The following is a 20,073-nucleotide window of genomic DNA, read 5'->3' as shown; positions in this document are numbered from 1 at the left end:
GCACAAATCCTGCAGGAAGGTTCAAGAATAACAGCAGATGCAAATCCTTATTGTCGAGTTTATGGCTGTATTAATTCCTTGATTTTTCTTCATCCTGGATGTTCCTTTTTGCATGTGGTCGAAAAATAAAATGGACTTTTAAATATGCTGACAAAGAATAAACTGACCTTTAAAACAACAGATGCAAGTACAATCTTTTTTTGCTAAAACTTTCTGCTCAATCAAGCACTGGACACAAGACAGAAACTTGATTATGCACAAATTTCAAGCCCAAGCAAAATGTAAAAATCTCGTTCTCTGCCACACAAATCACAATTTTCTGAGGAACCATGGGGGGGGGGGGGCACAAAAATCACTGATGGGAACCATCTGTGACATGTTTCAGAGTCTGCGATGTAAAGAGGCAAGTTTTGGCACATGCAACTTCCTGTCCATGTTAAAGGGGAGGTTTGTGTACGGCAGACACGTAACAGATGGAGAAACTAATTAAGGCCCATGTTTTTATAAGGCACATTATTAACTCTGCTATAGAATCACGCAGCGTTTAGTCATCAGGCCCCCACCCCGTAGCCTTCAGCTTATTCCTGCCTCAGCAATATCTGCAGTCACACTCTGCTTATTCAGCGGCGGATTTACCGCAGCGCGGCGGTCCGTCGATTCCGATTTCCCGGGCGGCTTAAGTCATCTCGCCCTCGCAATTCTCCCATATTATTATTGTTATTATGATTATTATAAAATCACATAGGTACACATGGCAGACATCAAAAGGTCCAAACAATCTACTTATGCAAAGATCAACACATATTCATATACTTTTTGAAAGCCCAATATTACAAGATATCATAGAATCATAGTAACATTTATATTCCATGCTATGAGATACCTTTATTGAATACTGCATAACTTTATATACATTCTGCTGTACAATTTAGTTTTATCTATTAGAAAATGGATTATTTGCTTCATCTTTATATATCATCCAAAGTTCATGTATTTTTCCATATCAAAATAATGCAAATTCACACCCTGTAATCTAAACCTGCTTGACATACAATCAAACCCAGTACATTAACAACCACACCACCTGCTGTTTCCCACACGCTCCTTCTGCGGTAACCATGGCAATACAATAAGGTCATGGCTTCCTCCGAAAACTGCAGTCTCATTACAGAACTTGTCCCTTAAGACAGAGCTGGCCGGTCAGCAGGAAGCTGAAACCAGGGTGAAATTAGCTGCCTGTCCCTCTTGCTGCGTGTTTCCAGGTGAGCCCCTCTGTTCAGGCCAAAACCGTACAGCTCGTCTAGCAGGTCTCACCCTCCCGGATGACATAGGCAGTGGCCCTAGTTGACCGTACTCCCTAACCAAGGCAAAACAGCAATCCTGCTTTGCGATACAGGCCCCAGTTCAAGTTAAGAGCAAAAATCCCTAATATATATAAATTCTGTGTACAGGTGTCCCCCTGTTTCGCCAGTGTTTACTTTATGTCAGTTCACTTTTACAAAAGACCTATATTAGCACCTGATTTTGCTAACGAAAGAAATCTGAAGAGGATTTTAATTTTCACGAAAAAGGAGCTAATTATAAATATAACAACGTTTCGTTTAACGAGGGACCATATTTATGACGGTGGTCCCATAAGATTATGATATTATATCGATGTTGTAGCCATCTTAACATCGAAGTGCAATGCATTACTCACGTGTTAGTGGTGATGGTGGTGTAAACATGTAAAAGTATAGAATATATAGTTATGTACAGTACATAATACCGGATAATGATTTTTATCACTTAGGTTACACCATATAGCTTAAGTGTGTAGTAGGCCGTAAGCAATGTGTAAGCAATGTGTAAGCAACGCATTGATTCCAGTAAGTGAAACTACACTGTACTTGCATTATTTATACTTACTATAGGCTGTGTATTAATGATATCATTCCTGATTTTACTATACTGTATGTCAGCGTAATTTTAGGGTTAATCTGTTGTGGTAGGTTATTTTTTTGGGTCAATTTTTTTTCCCCAAATAAATTAACGGTAACTGCATCTTTACTTTACACCATTTTGGATTACGGGACGTTTCGTAGCAAAGTTTTCTCGGACAGCATAGGGAACCTGCATGTGGGAACCTGCATATGGGAACCTGCGTGTGGGAACCTGCGTGTGGGAACCTGTGTATGGATTATTCATCATACTGAGTGTCAAAAATAAGGAGAACAAGGGATTCAAACCAGCTGACGCAAGACTGAAAGTGTGCGGCTCATCTATACTGCAGAATTAACCAGCAGCATCGGGTTGATTAATTGTGAAGAAGGTGGTCAAAAAACTTCTCAAAGTGTCCTGAGAAACTAACATCATTCCCCATCCATTTGCTGAGACCCAAGACGAGGTCACCAACCATGGCAACTGTCAAGAAGAAACAGCAGCTCCCTGGCGAGAATAAGGAGTCCGATTTGCTGCAAAATAATAAGCATTGGTGTTGGTTATCAGAGCGAAACACTGCAGACCCAACATGCCCCCCCATGATGATTTATTATGCGAATGAGACCATCTTTGTCCTGCAGACTAACAGTCTCACAGGTCCGTCGTTGTGGACTGTTGGGTGTCTGATTTTCACACTTGTTAGTGCCATTTTGGAAGAAAAAGAAAACACATTATCACATCACCCCCCCCCCCCCCCATTCTCATTAATTTCCAACTTTCCCAGAGCACCAACCCCAGCCCCCACCCCCAAAGGTTTTATCAAGCTTTACCTTTTCTTTTCCGCTGACGCCTGGTTGGCCAGTGCGTGTGAAGGTGAGAATACCTTCGGAAATCATGACTAAAATGTAATGTATAATAAACAGATGTTCTCCAAACCCAGGAGATTCCACAATTATTCAGATCGAAGACCACACAATGAATTATAAAGTGTGCATGGGGGGGGGAGGGGGGGTCTCGTAATTTTCCTTTTAACATCCTCAGGAAAGAAAGAATTGCGGTAATTAAAGAACTCCATTTTGAACAAAGTCACCGTAATGCCAGCTTGCCTTTAAATTAGCTCTCCAGTTAGCACGCCGGATGTTTCTAGATTTCCAAGCTACTCTTGCTGTAATGAGATTGCTCCCCTCAACACGACAAACTCATTACCATCCCGTGCTCTTTCCTACAGAATCGCACGCAAGCAGTGGGGCTTGCGTAGCTCTGTGAACTCGGAACGGCGAACACCGAGTTTAGAGACGCGGCTCGCTTCTCTCTTTCATTTCCACCGGAGAAAAATTATTGATAATTTATAATGACTACTGCATCAAGAAAGTGGTGCCCAGTATGTGAGGATTTGCTAAGGCTAGTAGCTTGTATTATGATTTTGGGGGGGGGGGGGACTTCTACAGCCACATTGGGATGAAGAGTCAGGTGACTGATTTATACTGATTCCCCCCCCCCCCCCCAACGGCACGGCTGACATCATATTGTTTGTTTGTGTCAAACCATCTTCTCCGTTTTACCGTCTCTCTTACTGTCACACTTGCCCCATCCTCATTTTTTTGTTCTAGTTTTCCCCAAGGAAGAAACCTCCAATCAATGAACTATTCCTCACCGCTGAGTCGCCTGTCCAGATGCCTGATCCTGGATCAGTATGCATGCGACTATACAGCACACATCTTCCTTCCAGACACATAGCTGGACATTTTGCTGGAGCTGGTCAGGGCTGAAGTCTTTGCTCTGGGGGGAGGGGTCCCTGAGTTTCAGTGCAGTTACTGCGGCCTCATTGCCATGCTACCTGCGAATGATCGTTTTCACATAACGCTCCGGTGCTATTAAATCTGCATTCAACTACTTCCAGGATGGTGCATCATTATCGGCCCGCTTATCCGGTCCTTTACAAGGCTTCCCAGGACCTGCTGTTATGGCCTTGTTGATGGAGATAAAGCACTTCTAGTTAATACTCAAGCCACACAGGGCAAATGCTAAACTAGCATGTTGCATGAAGACTATGTAAAAAAGAAAAAAAAAATGTTCTCGGTGTTGCAAGGCCAGATTTCTGAAATGATACTTGTAAGGTCCAGACTCTTTACTTAGGAAGAGTTCGTTTTGAATTACATAATAACACTTATTTAAGTTCAAGTGATACAATAACATTGCACAGAGAATCGCTGCTGTGGGTCTCCTAGACTACAGGCACAATCGTTACCTTGAAACATGCAGTAGATGGAACGAGGGTCATGTGATGTGACTGCGTTATGGAAAATGACAGCAGTGCTGTGACAGCCAGCCAGTCTACCTCTATGGGGCTGCTGGCAACAAGACTCGCAATGCTTCTGTGTGGAAGAGCAGACTGCATCCAAGTGCTTTAATGCTACAATCATAGTCAAAATTCAGGATGCAGGGGTCGGGACCAGGCAGGTAAAACAGAGTTTAAAAAAAAAACTGAAACAAGTCAGAAAGCAGGGAGTATTTTTACCGGTCCAGATGGTATTAAGATCAAAGGAACAAAGAAAATTTGGGAGGGACATAGTGAGGTAGTGACTTTTTCCCCAAACATATTAAGGAGAAACTGAAGTTTTGTTAGAAGGGGGCATCTAGTTCGGGTGTGAAAAATCATGTTTCTCTCTTTAAGTTTCAGGCACCATAAATGCATTGTTAAAGACTACTGTGAATAGTGCCTGACTCACTGTCTGGGTCAGTTGCTGGGTGTGCAGCACAGAAACTGTAAAAATCCTGGCTGTGTGGGGGATGGAACTGGGTTTGACAAGCCGCTCGGTGCCCGTGAAGAGACTCACAGATGCTGCAGTACATTACGGGCACAGGCAGGAAGAGCGGAACGCTTAGGGGACCCACGTGCTTTTCTGGGGTCCTTTAGCAAAAAACCGCAACCTGCGGCAGTAGATAAAATAAAAGACTTTAATAGTCTTCACAGGAAGTGGGATGTTGATAAAGAACACAACTAAACTGTTTATTTTTTTCAGAAATCCCTAAATTCTTATCTATATGTATCTGTAAAATGTGCATAAATATCTCGTGTGAAGAACAGGACATGAGGCGGGAAGCCAGTCCATTGCAGAGGACACGCTCAATTCAACTGGGACTTGAACCTACATCCCTGCTTGAGCCAGGCTGCAGTACTACGCAAATCAATCTGATCATAAATGACATGTATGCTAGAAACCACGTCGGCGTCGAAACGGAAAGCATGCTCATGTTTGCTCATGTCTGAGGATGAACAGTCAGCCTCCTTCCTTGTGGACAAAGGCCTTCGTTCACAGTCACAGTCACAGTCACTAGACAGACTGTTTCTCCGTGGGAGTGAGATCAGCCATAAAAAGACCAGCAAATGTAATTTGCATAAGTCAGGGCAATAAAAATAACTAACAGTAAACATTTAAAAAATTAAATGCATTTAAACGTCCATTTAAATAAGCTACAAGTACGAGACTTTATATCTTTGATATCTTTTATATTAGCAATAAAAATGCATCATATTAATACACAGATGCAAAATTAAGATAATGCATTACAAATTCACATTGCTTGGCACTGCTGAACAAAGTAATGTTAAACAAACAAATGACATGCTTTTAAATAAACAAATGATTGTTCTGGCGAGTGTGTAATGTGTCACCATAAAAAGCTAATTAAAGAAGTTTCCCGGGGAGAGAGTAAACTCTCTATCAGGTGTGTGCTCTTCCAGAGACTCCTTAGGCACTCTGAGTGAGTCACTAACAGACGCGCGTGCTAGGGGCCGGCGAAGGGGGAAGTCTGACGCAACCGCGGCCGAGAGTTACGGGGGCTGTGGCTCGTCAAAGGGAGCCTGTGTAGAAGGAGACAGGGAAAACAGGGCCTACTGAAGAGGTGCCGCTACGGGAAGGGATTAGACTCACGCGGCACGCCACCGACATGACCGAGATATCTACAGGAAATGACACGCATCCAGAACAGTGCCGGTGGCATGGTCCCCCCATGTCGCTGTGGGGTTTCCTCCGGATACTCCGGTTTGCCCCCCACTGCCCACAAACATGCTGAGGGATTACCTCCTAGTCCATAGTGCGGCTGTGCCCTGCGATGGGTTGGTGCCCCATCCTGGGTTATTCCCTTTTGACCTGTAACCTCCAGACCCCCACGACCCTGTGCAGGATTCAGCAGGTCCTGAAAAATGGATGGATGGATGAAAAGGGGTAAGAGAATGAAATGCCAAAAAAGATGACGAGTGAGCGAACATCAGGAAGCGTTTGCTGTCGGCAACACTGGTTACAAAACAGAAGGAAACATATACAGTAGGTGACTTGGACACTGTCACACGCATCGAGGTTAAATTAAAATTCTTAAAGTCTAGTAAAAAGCTGGGCTTTTGATACCTATCTCCGTTTCAACCTACACACTTCCTGTTTATACATACATTCCTGGGCCATTTCTATGCGTCAGGGCATTTCTGTTCTCAGTACACCAAGCAATTTGAATGTGACATAAAAACACCGACATGAGACATTCCTAAAAAAATAAAACAAAAATGGCCTCCTTTGCTCCTGTCCCTTGTGGGTTGTGCTTTGGGCTGTTCGACGAGCTGTGTGCACATCTGTTCTGAGCCAATCTGTCTGCAGCGTGTCAGTCGGGGCTTTGACAGCGAGCGGGCTGCCAGACTGCACGTAGGACGAGATGTTACACTGGACATCACCGCTTTTCGTCAGCCCAAAAACGTACAAGGTTCGACTACCGTGTTTTGAAATGCCTTGGAGAATGACTTGATTCGGTAGCACTTTACATTAACTGCGCCTTCATAATGCCTTTATAATGCATTCATAGAACATTCATAAGCAGCACATAAGTATACCTTAACATCCTAACATACCTTAACAGCTTTAATATACATTGATAACAGACATTACTTGATAATAATAAACATTTAGATCTATAATATTTAATCTATAATATTTAATCTATCGAGTTTAACGTTTTGTCAGCAGACACTTCTGTCCAATGCAAAAAACATCCCTTTTGCCCATTAATTAGTTACACAGTCTGCTGCACAGCAGTAGAACATCGGGACCCAGTCCAGGACGTTAACAAAGCCTTTTCATCGCAAACGCGGGTCTTTAACGCTACCTGCAATGCTAATAACAAAACGGCGGTCCACCGCGGCCCTCTAATAAAGAGACAGCTGACCCGGGACGTGCCCGACGCGGGGCCCTTTATCGCACGTTATTACAGCCTTAGCGGACCTTCTCCCCCAACAGGTGGAATCGGCTGCTCCCCGAGAGAAAAGCCCAGCGTGCCACAGAAAATTTAATCAGTGCTTAACGGCACAGCCGAGGAATGGAGGCGTCTGCTCTTATCACGCGGCGACGGAACGGCTGAGGCGCACACGGCTAACGCCATATGGTAGGATTCCCTGCCAGACAGCCGCTGAGTCGCGGCTTAAGTCGATTTTCAGATATTATTCACTATTTCTCTTCTTTGTGCTGTTACTCCTTCAGATGAGCCTGACAGATACCCAGTCACTTCCGGCATTTGTTCTTATCTCCAGCGGCACATGAGACACTTTTGTACAAAACCGGCAGTTACGGTCCTCTTGGGTGCCCGCGATCTCCATTTCCATGAGTCCGTCCATCCGACGCATGCTGCACAGTTGACAGGAATTAGACCAAGGAGATTCTAATTAAGTGTCTTTCTTTGGCCAACTGCGACGTCCGCTGAGATCGCGAGGCTCCGACCTTCCGATCAGGAGCTCGTTTTTCAAGAACTGTGCCTCCTGCTGGCTGCAGTGTAACAGAGGAGAAAACTGGATCTAAGGCTAATATGTACAGAAAGGATGTGTGTACAGTTAAGTGTTTCCGGAGGCGGTAGTAGGCTGGGTCGTGACCACATCCTGTAGTGTTATCCGTGAGTCAGTGTAATCCTGCAGTAGATAAATCCCAGAGAAGATTGATACTCGCATAGTTGGGCCAGTGTAATCCTGCAGTAGTTAAATCCCAGAGCAGACTGATACTCGTGCAGTTGGGTCAGTGTAATCCTGCAGTAATTAAATCCCAGAGCAGACTGATACAGTGTTGGGTCAGTGTTAAGCACTCACATGTTTCCTGACACAGTTTGACACAGGGCAGAAATTAAGTCAGACAGCTGTGGTTGGTTGTGTCTCTTTATATTACAAGCAAGCCTAGTTCTTACTGAACCTGAGATTCTGGTGGTACTGCTTTTGGGTAGAGAGGTGCCTCACAGGAAAGGATGCCGAAACAGACAGAGCTGTAACTGAACTACAGCCTAAGCTCTGTTTCCCAAAAGGGGAAAAAAAAACTCCTCAGTCAATCTCCAATCCCCATAAGGGAAGCAGGCGCACAGTTTAGGCTCTGCAGTAACCCAGAATGTTTTGTGAGCTGTAAGACCGACTCGGTAGGCTGTGATGTCATCTCGTGGGTTTCCTCCCCATGTCACTGTGACATCCCCCCCGTAGTCACGCTGCTCGGGTAAAATAAACGTGCGACTCAGATGCCCAAGTGCATGATCTCGGTGAATGTTTGCGCGTGAGCTTCTCGGATCTCAGACTAACCATAATCGTAATTGGATAAAGGCTATTGAAAATGGATTATCTAACGGGGCAGCAAATCGCAAACTTAATGGCTTTGTCACCATCACCAATAAACATTTCACACTCCTAAGGAAGAGTTTTCAAAAAGTGTCAAGAATTTTTATTTACATCTTCAAAATTTTTAAGCAAACAAGGACAAGAGAGGGCTAAGAAGATTCTGGCCCTCGGCAAAATATTAATAAGAAATTCATTCGAGAAATAAGGAAGTAGATGTACAAACTAAGTCTGAAAATCCCCCTGTATCCAAATCCCTTAACAGCAATTGATGTTGAACACTTTAGAAAAGGGATTAACCCGATTCACCCCAGTTCTTATCTAGAAATGAGTTATATTGTGAGATACGTAATTACTTCAGATAAAAGCACCTTGTTCAGCGGAAAATGGAAGCAACGTCAAATGCGGCAGTCACACTGCCAATATAATCTGATTCATGCATTCGAAAAAGCGTTTAAGTGTTCGTGCTCAAGAGTGTACCATTGACCGTCGGAATGATAAGGTTTTGCGTGACTTCCAGAGAAGATCATGTGGCACCGCGAATCAAAGCGGATCCTCTGTGAGTTCTAGAACTTCGCTTAATGGAAACAAACTTGCGCTTTACCACCTCCTTCAATGTTTTCTTATGGATTACACCATATGGTCTGACGATTATACCTGCCTCCTCGGCGTATTTGTTTCACTCCATCGACAGCCTGCCTGATTTAGCCCATTAACGGCCAAATCAGTAGTTAATTAGGGTGAGTCGATCGTGGAATATGGAGGAACAACAGCAGCATAGATGCAACTGCTCTCGGAAATGTCGTGTCTTTCTGTTCGGAGGTGTGGCTTCCGGGAGCATGTTTTGGCTATTTAGCCAATGGCAATTACCCTCGAGGCTCCAGATAAATAGCAAGGAACCTGTAAAAACATGAGGCATTCTGACAGATTCGCTCCATCCATCCATCAATCAATCTCAATGTATTGAGTATTGTGCCTTTTTACAAACAGGTCTGTCACAGTGATTTACGGTAACCCAACGGGAACATGCGGATACACAGCCAATTACTCCCTGACCACTTCAGAAGGCAACAGACAGGTCTGTGGCCCATGGCTGGAAGAAATGCCCTGATGTTGGGGGGGGGGGGGAATCATAGTCTGCTGCTGCAGTTTCTGGAGACATGGGAACATAAGCAGGATAATCATCACAATGCTAGGAATTCATTCCATCTGGAGAAATGATTCACTTTTGGTCTTATTTATGACTTCATATAGGTTTTGTATGGAATATGATGGGGACTGGATGGGATGCAAAAAGCCCCCCAGCAAAAACAAAACAAAACAAATCACATTTCTTTAGCTCAGCTGGGAAAGGACTGGATTAAATTTATCTTACAGAAAAATAATAAATTTGGTGCTGCAAGCAGGCAACCAAAGTCCCTAAATTCGCTCCATGTTAACATCAAACGAAAGCGGTCCTATTTGGCCTGGTTTTTAAAATACTGGAAACACTGAATTTTGGGTATCAATCCAATACACAACCGTGGTGAGTCTGAACCGGCACCGATCCATCGCAGAGCCCAGATTCACACACCACTACACACTAAACCACTACACATAATTTTAACCAACCATGTTGACGGTCAGAATATACTAGAATAGCTGGAACCTATGAAAACCCAGAACAACATCATGAACCCTGAAGGTGCGAGGCCACAATGTTACCCACTGAGCTATCATGCCCCCCCCCCCCACTGAGCTATCATGCATGGTAAAAGCTGATGCATGGTACAAAGCCGTCATAATGAATAGTACTTATTTACTTTTCAGCTTGCTGTAGGTAAAGATGAATATTTAATGAAAAACCAAATTAAAAGTTCAAGGGGAAACTGTCAGAAAATGACTCCGAAATGTAGCCAAATCAATAATAAATTACTTCCCCTTAATTGGGATTCAGATGAATATACACTTTTCATATGCCGAATATAGGAGTTTAAATATTTACTTAAATTTGTCAAAATATATATCCACGGGACCACAATTAGGGGAAAGCCACGAGACATTTCTGTGTAATTAAAATTTCACTGGTTTTCATAGAGGCTAATGGAAAACAGGACATTCTTCAGGTCAGATTTTTCAGTTTTCGAGGAGACTTTGAGCTGTCAGATCATTTATCCGTCTTACTGAAGAGAAAATTGCTGCGCCCATCAAACAGTTGGCCCTTCAGCTACAATAATCTCGTTAAAATAGAACAGAATAAAGTCTGAAAGATCTTTTCAATTTATTGTGTTCGACGTACAGTACACTAAATTGGCTTTGGCTCACGTTGGTCCCCGCTTTGACATTTCAAACACATCGTACAGATTCCCCTTCCCCAGCAGGAATAAAGTGTGCTGTAAACAGTCACCGCTAATAATGATGATGCTACAATAAACGTTTGACCATCTATAATAAATAGGGGCGCTATGTTTCTGCCTTGTGGTCAGGCTAACGCTGCCTACGGCCTCGCGTTGGGCGTTTGGTAACATCCGGTCATGTGCCTGACCACGCCCTCCTCGCGTGTGAGGCTCCCTCATCATTTCCTCAGCGAGAAGCAGCGATAACGTGAACGTGCAGATGGCCCCTTAAACCGGTCATTCATGCGACGTGCTTCTCTGTTCACTACAGGTGCTTCGTCGGTCTTTTCCCTGGACGGAATGAAGTTTCCTTTCCTTCTTTTGGCCACTTACCGCTAATGCTCTGCACTCACATGTGAGGGGGGGCTGTTTATTAACTAGTCATTAAGAAAGTCAGAAACCCTGCCAGACACCCCAAGCCCAAGCAGAGATGCTTAGCGTCCAAAGCGTTCGCCCAAAGTGCATCTGCTGTCTGGCTGTTTCTCTGGCATCAGCTACCATGTTGGACAACTGAGATGAACGTTCGGCAAAACGTTTCTTTGCAGAGGTTTGTGCCTGGAGTTACCGGCACACCATTGGTGGGTTTGGCACGTGACACGTGTGGCTGAATCAAAGGACCACATTTCAGTAACCATGGCGCTCGTGTGCTGTAGAAAAATTCAAATTTAATCATTCACAAATGATTTAATTATCTCTTCAGTTATCATTAATACCAATTGATAGTAAATCTGCGGTTGCTATTTTTAACATCGTTATTATCCTTTAAGTGTTGTCGGTATCCAAAGCAGGGGTGGCCGATTCCAAGCCTTGGGTACTCCTGGATGAGCTGGCTCGCGTTCCCGCAGAGATCTTAATTAATTAGCTGTCGATTAGCTGTTGGCAGTGCGAATTTGCACGCTTAATTTTTTTCACTGTTCTTCAGTCTCGTTGTACCAAATTTATGTTAGACGAAGAATACCTGAAGGCCAGAAAGTGGAGAATGAGACAGTGTCACGCTTGTCCTCATAAAAAATGTTTCCCTTCAAAATTCCGGGGAACCACTGAAGAATTTCCATCTGAATTAAATTATGTGAATTGTTTAGGAGCTTGGAACAGTTAATTAAATGTTGATTATTTAAAACATGGACATTTTATTATTTATAAAGGAACAAAAGCAAATAGGCTTTGGGATTCTTGAAAAAGAAATTTTTAAATCTTTTATATGGGTTTTTCATCCTTAAGATTGGTTTAACATACATTAACAATAAAGACTACTTCATTAAGAGCTTACAAACAGCTCCATACAATAAGATTACAAACACCAGAGCAAAACCATAAGTCTTTCTTACTGATCCTATAGTATGCTTTATTCTGAAAGTCGCTTTGCTGGAAAGCATTTGCCTAATAAACGTAAATATCTGGTGTGAGCTTGGTCTGTTCTTCAACAGCACAGCATTCCCCGAGCGACTATCTGTATGATTGGCCCTTGCTAAATGTCGACAAGATACCCACTCTTTCGAGCTCATGAGCTGTTGGCTTGCAGCCTTCTGCAGGTCATTAAAAGTGAACGACGCTGTTTACGGAGCCTCGCCCTGCTTCCATTTCAAGGGCAAAGCCACTCGACTCCGAAGCCTCATTGGCGCACTCATCCGCGGTCGTCAAACGAGGTCGTGCCTCTTGGTCTTCAAAGGGATCGAGATAAAAAAAAAAAAAAACAACAACGGCAGAGTAAAATTATATCACAGCAATCGCCTCCACAGCATCTGTCAACAAGGGATGTCAGGAGGAGATGATCGCGGGGCAAATTCAGCCTGTTAGTGCACCCAGTGGACCTCGCACTTTGTTTCTCGACTTATAAGGGCGCTCCTCCGAGGTCGGGCCTTTGAAGAAACCTCCAAACGACCTCAGCCGACGCGTGGCCCTGCTCTCAGAAGAGCTTTAAATATTATCCGAGGGGGGTCAGCAGGCCGGCGGTAAAAATAATTCAGACGGCGTTCCGGTTAATTAATCACACTTGTGAGTCGGGAGAGGCGTCCCAGGCTGAATTAAGATGGGCGCCGCGCTGGTCGTGACGCGGTCAGTTCGAGTTAAGATTTCAATTACGTGAGAGCCTGTGAAGGGGGGACTCTGCGGCGATGTCAGGGGGAATATCGCTGACAAGGGCTGCGGGCGGCTCTGCGCAGCTGGGTGCAGCCCGCGAAGACCGGAACCTTCCACGGCAGTGCCGTACGTGGCCGGCGAAAGCTCCTGTCACAACGTTTTAGAGGTTCTCCTCAAAGTGCTGAGACAAAGTGTTTCCTTCACACTTACAAGGAACAGCGTGACGGTGTCGGGACCCGGACTCGGGACCCGGGACTGGCACATCACGCTCCTCCAACAGATCCGTGTTTGTCCCTCCGGACCGAGGACTCAAAGTGAATCACGGCGGTAAAAACGTCTCCATGCTGTTTGACACTTACGCTTGTAACTGGCCGTTCTGCGGAAGCTCAGCCTAGTCACACTACAGCTGGCTGGCTCCTTGACTGCTGTAAACGTCTGATGTACTGTCTGCCTCGCTTGTATGTTGTTATGGGCAAAGTGTCTGCTTAATTAATAAATGTAAATAAAATAAATACATGCACAGCACCGGGCAGAAGTCATAGGCAGTCAGAGAAAATGACGTTTAAATTATCTTCATGTTAGTGTGAAACTGATATGTCGGTCTGTCAATGTATATCAGCTTAGCCATTTCCAAACTTCCGTTAAAGTCACCCCAGTATTTACAGCAACCATCCAATACACCAAGGTATTTATTAATAATTTTTTTTACTTTTTTTGATTATTGAATTCATTCATTTTTTTCTCTATTTGCTTCTGTTCTGTAATTTTTGCATATATTGTACAGTGAAGCTTTCCGCTGTCTTGGAATATTGTCCAATACCTCATTCTTGGCACCAAACCACAACCAAATCCGGTATGTTTACACATACTGGCAACGAAGTGCTCCGAGTCGGAATATAGGTGTGAGCACATCAAGTGTGCAACTCCTCTGAGGTTCATGAGTCATGGACTGGCAGCAGCCGGGATGCTTATTATCACCTGCGCCGATCCGCACAGCAGCACGTCCGCTAATGCGACCGCCGCATCCTCAGAAGGCGCAGCGGCCGTCCCCTTCACGGGACTCAAACGCGAACAGTCAGCTGCTGTCGTCATATTACGCCGATGCTTAAAACCACGACGCTCAGAGAAAATGAGGAGAACGATACTTTGAACTATCCAGCTGTAACAAATGTACTTATACTTACTTATAAAATGTATATAATTTAATAAATGAAATTAATAAATGCATGAAATTTGTACTTAAACTCTCAGTTTAAGTACATTCTTCATTTAAGCAAAGTATTTCTTTGAATATATCTTCCTGGGTTGTGGGGGGGCAGGGGGGGGGAGTTGATGAACCCTTTGATCACGCTACTGATCTTTTTGGTTGAGGTTCACAGTCATCTTGTGAGACATTTCAATATATCTAACTAGCTACTGAATTTAGTCATTCAAATCCAGCCAGGAATACAGCAGCCATAGTTTGAGGTCCTAATCTGTGCTTAAACATCACCCTGTATGGACCATCATAGAGGGTGAATCACTCCCAGCCAATTGGTTAATTATCATGGATGTTGAACTTAACCGACTTGATCTGGTCATGACACAATGGTTCTCTGAACGTTTGCTCCGCACTTCTGTTGGTTACCCATGATTTTTTTTGAACAAGCCATGAACAAGAATGATTTCTGCAGATGCGAAGGTGACATCAAAAGTTACCAATCCAGAGCAGTGCAACCCGAAAGATTACGACAACCAAGATGGTAAGTTTACTCTGCTTTTCAAACTTGTTTGGGGAGACACACGATGGGGACAATGACAGTAACGCAAAACGGCTTCCTTCAGTTCTCTCTCACAACGTGTCACACCTCTCACTCTGATTCTCAGCTACATTTTTTGTATGCGCGTTGGCTCTGCATTATTAAAAGCTTGTCCTGAAGTTTTTTTCTACCCCGAGTTTATCACATTCGGCGCCAGGAGAGAAGCCGTCAGATGGCCGGGCGTTTTGTCTTTTTCGGTTCACGCTGGAGTTCTTATGCACGACGGCGGCTGATTCACGACGCGAACGCATCACAGCAGGACTGGGAAATGACATCTGAGGAACTCGCTTCTGAGATGAGAAAATGGGAAACAGTGAGGAAACAGAATTGAATTTGTCCTGGCGTCCATCTCAGACATTTATACTTCTTAGATAGTCAGTATTCATCATCCATTTACTTCATAAAACTATTTTTTTTTTAACTATTAGCTATTTATAACTATTTTAACTATTTATATTTATATTACATCTAAAAGTACTGCTTACGACTTACTAATTAGAATTATAGTTTATAAAAGAATGTCATATTATTAAGTGCAATTACCATTACTTTTGACTTAATGATACCTGATATTGATTTCATACTGCAGTGTACTGTACATGACCAGTGCATAATCATAGAGACTAAGCTATCAACACTAATTTCCTGGATCTGGGATTTCAACCTGCCTCCCTGCACGAATTCTAAATATATCTTTGGCCACCTGTTTCACACAGAACATGAATGATTATTTAATAATGAAAATGAAAGCCTCACTATCTGTGGGTCTGATTGATCCATGCTGGTATATTCATCCCCGTCAGTGACTCCGTAATGGAAACAGCATTCGTACAAACAGACTGGCACCATCGATCATTCCACCAGGACCCTCTTAGAGCGCAATGTTGGGCGGTATTGAAAGCGAGCGACTCCCCTCTCGACGGAGACCAGTCTAATCATCCTGCACGCCAGACAGCTACCTGGAGAGGTCCATCTGGACCTGCTGGGGGGGGGGGGGGGGTGAGGTGGGGTGGGGCTCAGCATGCAAGCTGGCCTTTGCTGGTGGGATGACCATGAAATCCACGAGCATCTGTTCAGATTTCTACCACCGTTTTAGACAGACGCAGGTCCACAGAATAAATACTCTCAACTGATAATGCGCAGATGGGGCGTCAGTGAAGGACCATGCTCTGTGTTCCCATGATAGCAGATTCTCCATGGTCCTTGGCTTGAAATTGTCTCTACAAAATACATCAAACCTGACCCACTCCCCTGGTTCTGACAGGTGTCAGTAGACTGTGAAAGCCTAACCTGCTACACATCTAGCCAAAGGCTGGAAAACGTGATCACCGGAAGCCGACACGCTAAACAAGACGACTGCACAGACGCCAACCGTATAATGATGTCATATAATGATGTCATAACGCATCCGTCTGGAAGGTCCTGCTTATCGCTTTAGAGGTTTTGATGGATTGACTTTCACTATATGACGGAAAGGGCTCATTACCATGGATTCTCATAACCGTCATGTTACATTTTCTTTTTTTCCATCCATCCATCCATCCATCCATCCATATTCTGAAAACACTTGTCCTATTTAGGGTCAGTGGGGTCTGGAGCCTATCCCAGAAGCTACTGGTGCAAAGCATGGAGCACCAGTCACTGCTCACACATGCACACTTTGGGGCAATTTGGTAACAATCAACTCAGCATGTTTTTGGACTATGGGGGGAAACTACGAGTTACTTTTCCTTGTATACCTCAAAAACTCGTATAGCCGTAATCTTTTTTTGTTTGCACACGGATTCTCTCGACTGTGATATTGTCTTGTCACTCATGCCGTGGCAAAACCATCACAGCCGCTGGGAGGTCTAACGCTGACAGAGCCCCGATTTCATTCCCAGCAATGCTGAGTTGATCCTCCCCCAGGTTTTTAAAAATTTTATACATTAAAAGTAGCTTCTGTCACACAAAGGGGACCTTTTTCAGCTTAATTGATTTCGGGGGTTGGGGGGGAATCTTGCTTGAAGGGATCCTTCCGGAAAGTTCCCCGTAAGAGCTGAAGAACTTTTGCGGCACTGTTAGCCAGACCCCTGGTGCCCAGCACGCAGCCCTGGTTTTACGCTCCGTCGGGGCCCGGAGTCGGGGCCAGATCTTTCGGGTCATCCAGCCACCAATTAAGGCCTCCGTTCATCAGGCAAACAGTCCGCAGCAGATTGAGGACCCCTGTCTAGGCTCTGTTTTTACAAATAATACCATTAATAGGAATATAGAAAAAGAAAGGCCCTGTGAATGTTCTGTCATTTTGTATTCACTCCAAAAGTGCAGCTGCACGTTTACACTGTGAGCAGACAAAACTATTAGAAATAAATAAGAAAAAAGGCCCAATTGCAAAGCGGGAGAGGGGGCAGTGGGGGTGAAAGAGGGGCAGGGAAAGGCCAATCAGCTGACAGGAGGGAGAGGGGGAGTTAGGTGACTGGGATTATCCGTATTGATTTGTTCCACCTGTCCTTCATTCTCAGCCGTTTGTATATACTGTGTTCCGATTCACTCTGTCCCACAGTAATCTGAAATGTGTTCCCAAACCCTCTAACCCTCACTCCTCTGCTTGGGTCCCATTCTCCTTCCTAAGCTCCAATCCCAAGACAGATGAAATTTCATTTTCCATTGTCCAACCGGTAACAGTTTGCTGTTGTGTTGGCCCGGTCTTCATCCCTCGCAGAAAACAGAAAGTTGGTTCCTAGTAAAGCCGTCGGCTGAGGTTCTGTTTTGCGTCTCCGTCCAGGACGGACTGCACAGAGCCGGATCCAAGCACAGGGAAACCAGACAGATGCCTTGGGCCCAGAAATAGTCATGAATAAATTATGTTATGTACTACAGAATTTAGATTTAGACAAAATTAAAAAATATAAAAGTAATAAAACCTTATACATCAAAATGAATGTTTATGTGCAGGCAGAAACATGGCCGGCTCTCACTTCCCCAGTCAGGCTTTATATAGAACAGTGTTTCACAACCCAGTTCTTGGGAAGTCCCAGATGCGCCACATTTTTGCTCCCTCCTAGACCCCTATCAATGAAGACCACCGAATACCTGGTATGGGTGTGTCGGGAGCTGGGAGGGAGCAAAAATGTGGGCTGTCTGGGGATCCCCAAGGACCGGGTTGGGAAATGCTGGTTTTGAGCCCGTGAGAAAGTAGATCCGGCCTTGGGGCTAAACGAAGGGCAAAGACAATTAGCGGTAACTTCAAGTGCTTCAACTGTAATTAAGGAGCCTTATGACGGCTACCAAATCAATTGGAGAACAACACCGAGACAAGGAGATGAAAACACGATGCCCACACACACACACACACACACACACACACACACACACACACACCTGCGGAGTCTCTGCTCGGGGACCTTCATTGCTTGGCACTGTTATCTTGTTGATTTATGCTCACCCTTGAGTCTAAGACTGAAGATCGTAAACCTTTCCTGCTGAGGCTACGCGGAGGATCTCCGTTCTGGGAGCGGCCTTGTTTCTGACCGCTCAGGTGCTCAGCCCAGACGCCGACGGGAGCCTGCACACCTCTTATCTCCTCAGTGTCCGTTCCTTGGACTTTAAGAGCTCCGTGTCTGATCTGCATGCAGACTCCATGGCTCCAAATGTCGCAATAAATGACGTCCCTCTCGTTTAACTGGCTCCAGCAGTATTTTATCCGTCCGTTTTCGTTTACTGCATATTATAGTGGAAAAAAAATGTCAGTCTACTATGAAATTTCACACTTGACCGCCGCCATTCCCGAGAGAACATAAAATGGTAACAGGGGACTTTTTTCTGTGCACAGGTTGGTCTGGTCTCCTGTTAGACACCATTTTATTCAAACGGTCTTTGATATTATGGTGACTGTCATTTTTTGTTACTTTATGAGGTCAGGAATGGTCTGGAAGGCACCGTAGGCTGCTGGTTTTCCCTTTCTGACAGTCATATTGTATGGAAAAATTACATTTATAATACACGTTCAAAGTTTTCTTCCCAAAACACAGGTACCATGCTTTTAATTCCATTGCATCCCATAATCCCTTTGGCTGCATATCCATCCATTTTCCATGACCTCAGGGTCACGGTGAGCCTGGGGCCTATCCCAGAATGCACTGGATTTGAGGACCCCCTGGATGGTCTCATTCCATCACAATGCACTTATTGGCCAAGTAGCATTGTCTCAAAAATTTAACCTTGCAGCCAACCAACCAAGTAAACAAACTGGCCCAGGAGTACATCAAAATGATATCCATGAGCTGTGTATTTATTATAAACAGAAACAGTTTAAACAAACCCATCCATCTTTGTCCATATACAACATGTGGAAAAGCTGTGATCTGTTTCAAAGTGGGCTGCCCTATTTAGGGAAAAACATGAACGACCACCATTTTGAAAAACAGTTGTGGTGCCTCTCGCACTTTTTCTAAATGGCTTTTTAACTTTTTTATGTGATGTTTGTCCAATGTATTCACACAAATCTTTATCAATCTACCTGTTCTTGGCTTTAGAACCAAGTTAGACAAACCACCTTGGCTTAACATGGGTCTTTTAAAACTTTTAAACCGTTAACAACACGTCTACTCTAGTACCACTCGGACACAGATATGAATATGAGGCTTTGATTCTACACTCAACTGGGTGGTTGAAACAAAATCTTGGCCTGGACTTTTACTCTCTGGACCTGGACTACCCGCCTCTGATTGGGTGTGACCAGGGTTCCACAGATCATTGCCTTGAAAGGTGTGGCTACACAAAATAAAACCACACCGACACCTTCATGACACACGCCTTAGTGCTTCAGTCTCACATATGGAGCTTTTCCACTGGTATACAGGAACCGAACCGTACGGTGAAGAGAGACTAGTTACAGTGTGGTTCCAGTTCACTTCGGCTTTCCACTGCAGAAGGATCAGCTTGGTAAAAGTGTTGCCGGGTTTGGAGAGCCCGTAAAACTGATGCTTACTTACTGTTCACACGGTGTACATCATGATTTACACAAGCTGTCTTACGTTACTATCAAATGCTAATGCAATAAGCATTCGCTTGCGTCCATTTGCATTACGAATCCATTCTGTTCAGCTGTTCTGTAGTACTTTTTCAAATAGGAGGTTGGAAATGTTCAAGTTCTGAGTAGACAGGCATGCATGAAATACATCACGATCTGCGATACTACTAATAATGAATAATATGTACGATATACCCTTTTTTCATTCGGATAATGTATGCATATTGACGCAGAACACCCGTATCTGTGTGCATTCATCAA

Source organism: Paramormyrops kingsleyae, chromosome 20, assembly GCF_048594095.1.
Source record: "Paramormyrops kingsleyae isolate MSU_618 chromosome 20, PKINGS_0.4, whole genome shotgun sequence".
NCBI classification, from domain to species: Eukaryota; Metazoa; Chordata; class Actinopteri; order Osteoglossiformes; family Mormyridae; genus Paramormyrops; species Paramormyrops kingsleyae.
Note: the sequence above shows the minus strand (reverse complement) of the source record.